This window comes from Mytilus californianus, unplaced genomic scaffold (genome assembly GCF_021869535.1).
Source record: "Mytilus californianus isolate M0D057914Y unplaced genomic scaffold, xbMytCali1.0.p SCAF_3, whole genome shotgun sequence".
In the NCBI taxonomy this organism is placed as follows: domain Eukaryota; kingdom Metazoa; phylum Mollusca; class Bivalvia; order Mytilida; family Mytilidae; genus Mytilus; species Mytilus californianus.
This window is the reverse complement of record NW_026262679.1, coordinates 15,209,976-15,217,218: the sequence shown is the minus strand read 5'-3', so window position 1 is coordinate 15,217,218 and position 7,243 is coordinate 15,209,976. Positions and strand designations below refer to the sequence as shown.

At 30.3% G+C, this 7,243-nt stretch overlaps 1 long non-coding RNA gene across 1 annotated transcript; it reads left to right on the top strand.

Annotated features, from left to right (window-relative positions):
- Positions 1 to 555: 555 nt before the first annotated feature.
- LOC127733979 (uncharacterized) lies at positions 556 to 5,744 on the top strand. The gene is made up of 3 exons (XR_007997320.1): positions 556 to 1,624; positions 2,475 to 2,570; positions 5,027 to 5,744. It is a non-coding gene; the product is annotated as an uncharacterized LOC127733979 (long non-coding RNA).
- Positions 5,745 to 7,243: the final 1,499 nt, after the last annotated feature.

The window sequence follows — 7,243 nt, the reverse complement described above, 5'->3', positions numbered from 1 at the left end:
CCCTAAGGAAACCAGATATTCAATATAATATATAATTTTGTATTTGTTACACAGTATCTGTTATCAAGATACTTAAGAGCCAATCCGCCAGAAAACCATGCAATATTCAGAAAATCGTCCAAATCGACAATCACAACTTGACAAATTTTTATACATCATCTTAATCCTTGACATAAAATAAAAGAATTTGACCACTTAATTTTTCCCAGAATCTTATCTATTTTTAGTAACAGCCTCATTTGCATAATTCTTTAAATTCATAATGAAACCAGGGAAAAATCCAACTTTTTTATGCCTTTTAAGAATGACCCAGAAACATATTAAATGGGGTAGTTGAGTTTTTAGAGTAATGTCAGCTGAAACTCATCCATTTTACTATGTTATGATCAATACAAATGAAAATGTAAACGATTTGGCACATTGCCAGGAGCAGGGACACAAAGGCAGGGTTTTTCATACATGAATTTACGTGGTTTTCATTCGCTTCTATCTTGCAAGACCCATTCCGTATTTGTTTGCAACTTATATAGGTTTTAACTATGGCGTATTTTTTATATCAAAACAAAATATTAAGCTTGGCAAATGACTATTATATGTTAATTTATGCCTTGGAAGAATGGTGATTTTAGTCCCAAATTGACACATTTTGATTTTGATTTTAATTAAATTCTAAACACAATTGGTACTAAAATGGCTCATAAAATCATTCGAACAAGTAAAATCAATTTGTCTGAAAAATGAAATAAGACGTATTTGTACTGCAAGTCCAAAAATCAATAAATTGTCTGAAACCAGGGAGTCCATCTTTTATGCTCTTCCATTGACTTATCTCCCTTGGGTAAGATCTCAAACATGTCAGCTCCCAGTGATGGTTTGGCAGACAAATGTTTACAGTGAAGTTTGTGACTTTAATAATCTAGGATGAGCATGTGGGCTATCCCAGCCTTATACATCTACATATTACAAACTATTTAAGATATCTGAAAGCACTAAAGACCAAAATAGCATTTCCAAAAAAAATAATTACTGCCAAGAAATTTGACAATCATGACAATAATTTAGTGAATAAACATGATAAATATTGATTGGAAAAATAAGTCCATGAACAGCAAAAAGTGTTTTTAGATTTCAACGAGCAAAACAAAAGTGTTCTAAATCATTCTTCGTAAAAAAAAAAGTGAGCGAGTGGAACCACCTTGCTCGCACCAAAATTGAGATTGAGAGTGTCAAAACTGCTCTGGTGCACCATCAATAAATCAACGACACTCTCTCTACCGTGGTATTGAAACCAGCATTGGTAACCAAACATATTCATACAGATACAGACTACCATTCATCTACATTTAGGAAGTCTGAATAATACTGAAAACTATGGTGTAGAATTTCCAACAGGACTCCTTATTTTATATAAGACAAGGAGTGGTTTATTTTCCCATGGTTGTTACACCATCTTGTCTTTGAATATGCTCGAAGTACAGGGACTTTTATGGAATTCATTGACATGATAGTCAAGCAAGATGTCAACATCTCGTCCAACCCTCTTCCAGCAAAGCCAAAGCTGACCAAGGATCTTCACCCTTTCAAAACAGGCTGTATACAGGACGAGTTATTCGAGTAGGAACAGGTACAAATCTTACAATCAATTTTCATTTGTTCCATATAGTCAATCTGAAATTAGGGGACCAACAATTGATACATGACCTAGATTAAAAAAAGGGTGGGTGGGTGTTGAAGGGGCATGTGAATATTCTTTTACACCTGACCTGTTTCTAAGACATCTTATTTATTTCCTATGGCAAAGTGCAAGCAAATAATATATATCCGTATATACATTGTTCTGTTTTTGGGACCATTTGATTAAAAAAGCAATGGGGAGGGTTAGAATGGTCAAAATATTTATGTCCTTGTCAGCTTAGGACAGAATTTTAATTTTCAAGCTATTAACCAGGGTACAATATATATTTATTTTCTGCTTTAAAAAATCAATTTATAGACCAGAATCATGATAATAATCAAAATCTATTTCAACATATTCAACGTTTAGCAGGTCAGGTTTTTATTCTCTTCCCTAAATTATATTTTCAGTTCTTACTGGAAGTTGTTCAGCTCTTTGTTTACTAAAAAAACTTTTATCTCGTGGAAAAGCCTCCTACAAATACATGTTTTACATACAACATACTGTACATGTAACACTAGACAACTTTATCCAGAGAATAATATTTTTTTAATGAACTAATAGGCCATGGAGACTAAAAAAATCAAAAGCATTGCAAACTTTTGTAAAGTTCAATTTTAGGACCGTACATGTACATGTATGTAGATTACTTATAGAGCCCTTTTTAAAAGAAAAAACATACATTAAAACTACATGCACAGTGATGCTACACTACCCTACATTTCCTGTCTGATATATTTTATTTCATGTAAAACAAAATTGAAGAATTATTTTATAGTTTAACACTTTTTATTTGTAGGGCTATATATATGCAAGCAATGCTCAATTAAGATGAATTTTTGTAAAAGTGACAATAGCCAGGTCAAACTAAATACATGTATAGAAGAAGATATTGGTAAGTTATTATTAACTTATATATTAATTTAACTCTTTGTATAACATGGTAATCATACAAAGTATATGTAATCACTTATATAATAACATAATTATACAATTACATGTTATACATTTGTACATCAGTTTTATTAAACAGGTCTTTGTTAACTTGGTTTTCCCATTGAAAAATTACTTTGCTAATTTTAATTTGTAGTACTATATTGGGCGGCTCCTATAGTTTCCATTCAATAACTAACAATGACTAATGAACTGTTCATACATTCCATTTCAATTATTTTATTTATTAATACGTATTACTTTTACTGTTAAGTCTGTTTTTTGTGATATCCATTTTACGTGACTCTGTATTTATGTATCCCGTCATACTTTGAACGACAAAATTATTTTATGTCTACCTGTGCGAATTTTAAACGCGCGATTTTACGCCAGTACATAAAACCTTCCATCCTTTATGGGTGGATTTTACATAGATATATAAAATCGTATAATATAAGCAAAATGAGGATGTTAAATTTGATGTATGCCTTTTTGTGCTTCTTCGTTACATTTGTTTGTTTTTATAGTGATTAAGATGATAACACAATGTTGACTGCTGTACCCCTATTTTTGACAATTTTACCTATTGTGTCTGTTTGTTTTGTTCACGCATCGTTGTCAATATAATGGAATTTGATGCGACTGTCATACAAGTGAGAGGTTTATTATCTAGCTATAAAACCAGGTTCAATCCACCATTTTCTACATAAGAAAATGCCTGTACCAAGTCAGGAATATGACAGTTGTTATCCATTCGTTTGATGTGTTTGAACTTTTGATTTTGCCATTTGATTGGGGACTTTCCTTTTTGAATTTTCCTCGGAGTTCAGTATTTTTGTGATTTTACTTTTTCAAATATAAAAGGGGGAGATTTTTATTGGTACTTTTGAAGATATTTCACCTGTTCGATTAATTGATTGGTTGTTGGTAATGCTAATGTCCAATGGCAAATAGTTCATGCATGTTTAGGACAAGAACAAATTAAAATAAATACATTATTTGGGTTCTTAATATGCTAAATCTAACAATGTATTTAAATAATTTAAGATGTTGCAATTGGGCCCCATTTTAAATTGGTTCACATTGATTTCAAAATGGTCCAAAATTTTTTTTCTTATTTCTACACAACTTGAATTCTTGAGGTTCTTTTGATATACAAAATGCAAATGTTTTATATTTAGATTTTTAATTTTGGTCCGGTTTTCAAATTTGTCCACATTTTAAAGTCCAAAGGGTCCAAATTTTAACTTAGTTTAATTTTAACAAAACTTGAACTCTAATTACAATGAATTAGGGTTCTTTGAATGATAAATAGAAATAATCAAATATCCTGAATATAAATATGTACTTAGATTTATGATTTTGGTCCCAGTTTTCAAGTTGGTTCAAATGGGGTCCATAATTTAACTGTGTTTGATTTCAACAATAATTTTAAAGATGCTGATTCAGCCTGAATCTAACCTGTATTTAATTTTTGGGCCCTATTATGAAATTGGTTTACATTGAGGTCCAAAGGGTCCAAAATTAAACTAAATTTTAAATCTTAATTTGATCTTGGGGTTCTCTGATATGCTGAATCTATTAAACTTTATCTTTATACCATATTTATTCTGTGTTAGAAACCTATTCTTTGTCAAATATTTAATCCCTTTACAAATTTAGAGCTGTTATAGCTTGAATGTTCTGTCCAAACTTGCATTTTTTCTTCATCTTCCACAAAATTTGTCCTTTTCTGAGATAACTGGTGTTATCTTTTTAAATGAGACTTTAGTGAAAAGAAAAGCACAATATGTGGATGATTATCTGATGTCAAACATTTTCAAGATGGCCACCAAGGATGGCACAAATTTCAACACTGGTTAATTTAATGAAAATTGTTAATTAGGGATAGTCGTGGTAGTTTGACTTGCTAAACAAAGTAAGGTTGTTTTTTCTTCCAAAATGGCAAACATTTTCAAGATGGCCTTATATGAAAATTGACATTAAGGAATTATAGCACTTTTGACATGCCAACAAAACAATGAAATTTTTTTTAAAGATGGACATAGCAAATAAAGGGTAAAATTTTCAATTTTGTTGAGTTTGATTTTAAAGAATATTGATATTTAGCTGTACTTTGACACAGAGAACAGATATAAAGATGGCCACCATTTCAAATGTATCCACTTACAGTAAAAGTTGTCAATTTTATTTCCTGTCAGTGGTATATATGAAATTAAAAAAAAATGTGGTATGATTGCCAATGAGAACAAATGAAATAGAAGTAAAGCTATAGGTCTTCATACGCCATATGGCCTTCAACAATGAGCAAGACCTATACTGCATATATATTCAGCCATAAAAGGCCCCAAAATAAGAAAATGAAAAAATATGAAAACTAACAGCCTGATTTATGTATGTATGTTTTGTGGTTTTCAGATCTAGACTCGCAGCTAACCTTTCTGTCAGTGTCAACAACAACTGAACTTTCACAGCAGTCAACATCAGATTGGGAGACTGATAATGCTTCTAACAGAAACAATTTCAACCAACCAAACAAACAACAGAAACTTTCCAACTTTAAAACATCAGTTAAATCTTCCATGGGATGATGTCTCAAAAAATAACAGTTCATCATTTATGGAGATTTTAATGTTATGGTTTTTCTTTTACAAGAAAGTTAATGTACACTTGTTTTATGGTAAAACCTATAGCCGTTCAAGTATAAAAAAAACACATTCAACTTTATTGAAATATGAAGATTCATATGACTAATTTTAATTCTGTTATCTCCGAGGATGTGATGTAGAGCATTATAGGTACAGTAATCTTAACAGCTATCCAATTTCATTCAAAATTCTTTATAAATTTTGCACTGGTATATATAGACTAAGTAATTTGTTTTTTGTCTAGTTATGGGATTTTTTTTTAGAAGCATTTATGATTTTCATGTTTGTATTGACCACATTGCAGCAACATAGATATAGGTACCTGGCAAATCTTGCCTTGTTAGCATACTAGGCTCAAAGGGTCATAAAAAAATTTCCATCACTAAGTGTCTGTTAAAATCATCTGTTTACAGTTTTCACTTTTAAACCATCATCTTAATAACTTTAGAAGAAGTGTCATACATATATATATGTATACAAAATTTAAAAACTTTATAAAAAAATATAAAAACTATCAACATGACAAATCTAAATACCCAAATTTTTCTGAAAAATTGGACATAACATCTATGAGCTATTGTCCCTGAAATGTGTAAATTTACAAATTTTCACTGTTTTCTGCTACTATCCGACAACTATATCAATATATTATAAGAATAAATTGCAAAAGTGGTCAGAAGAAACTTTTTTTTTACAGCCTGAACTTATTCTGAATTGTTTAACTTCTAATTTAAATTGATTGCGTTTGAAATATGTGTTTTTTTATCATTTTAGGTGCACAATTTGTCAATACGATCTATTTCGGCTCCTGGTCCGAGTACACAGTTATTTCGTAGTGCATTTCTTTTAGACAATAAATGAAAATTAAAAAAATCCCACCTGCGCTTTCTCAATAATATTTTTACAGTGTGTTGTACTACTTTTGGGACAAATTATATCAAAATTATAGAAAACTTCATCGGCTCTAACTCAAAATATGGAAAATTTTATGTTAAGGGGGTCTTCAAATCTTTTGACAGCTTCCGAAGTGCTAATTTTTAACATTTTTCAGCTGGACCAAATCACTACTTTACTTTAAAATTCATGACCCAAATTTGTTTACAGTGTCATTATACCCCCCTACTTGCTATTTGAGTCATAAAACATGGAGAAATAAATTTGGAAGGGGTATAAAAAAAAATAGCAAGTAACACACTGTCCACACTAGGGACTACATTTGTGGACAACGAAAATCAAAGGACGATAACTGTGTACTCGGACCTAATAGGGTAGAAAAAGTTGACCAATCTTAATGAAACTTGGTATGACCAAAGCTTAATAAATTATAAGACTGCCTACAAAGTTTCATGGCAATAGGATATATATTATAGACAATATGACTAATTCTATATTCAACTTTGCGTGTTAAATGTAGACGTTAAAATTGAAAAATTTCAACTATCAACATTTGGGGCTTAAAAAATTTAAATATTGCAAAAAAATACTTTTGAAATGCCTTAATATATAAAATATTATGTATTAAAAGCAATTGAGTACTCATTTTATTTATCAGACTTATCATAATTATTAAAAAGTCAAATTTATATGAGCCTGTGCCTAAAAATGGAGGTTTTCCAATGAAGGGAGGCCTTACATGAAGATGTAATATTTTCCAGCAATTTTAAATTTGTAAAGCTTTTTGGTTATAAATAATCCTTACATATATATTTAATGTACTTTAAATGGAAAGAAAACTCACAAATAACATATCATATTAGTTTAAAAGGGTCTTAGGCCAAGTAAGACTGAAAATAATTTAGGGTCAATTTAGGCCGTAGCACATATTTACATTTAAAAATGCATATTGAAGCTATAGGAAATAAAAATTTGTGTCTTTTCTATCATTTCTATACTCAGGTGACATGATACAATAAATCTGAGCACAAAAAGGCTCTTGCATTCAACTTTTTTTGCTGACAGTATGGTCTGATACAAAGATTTTTCACTT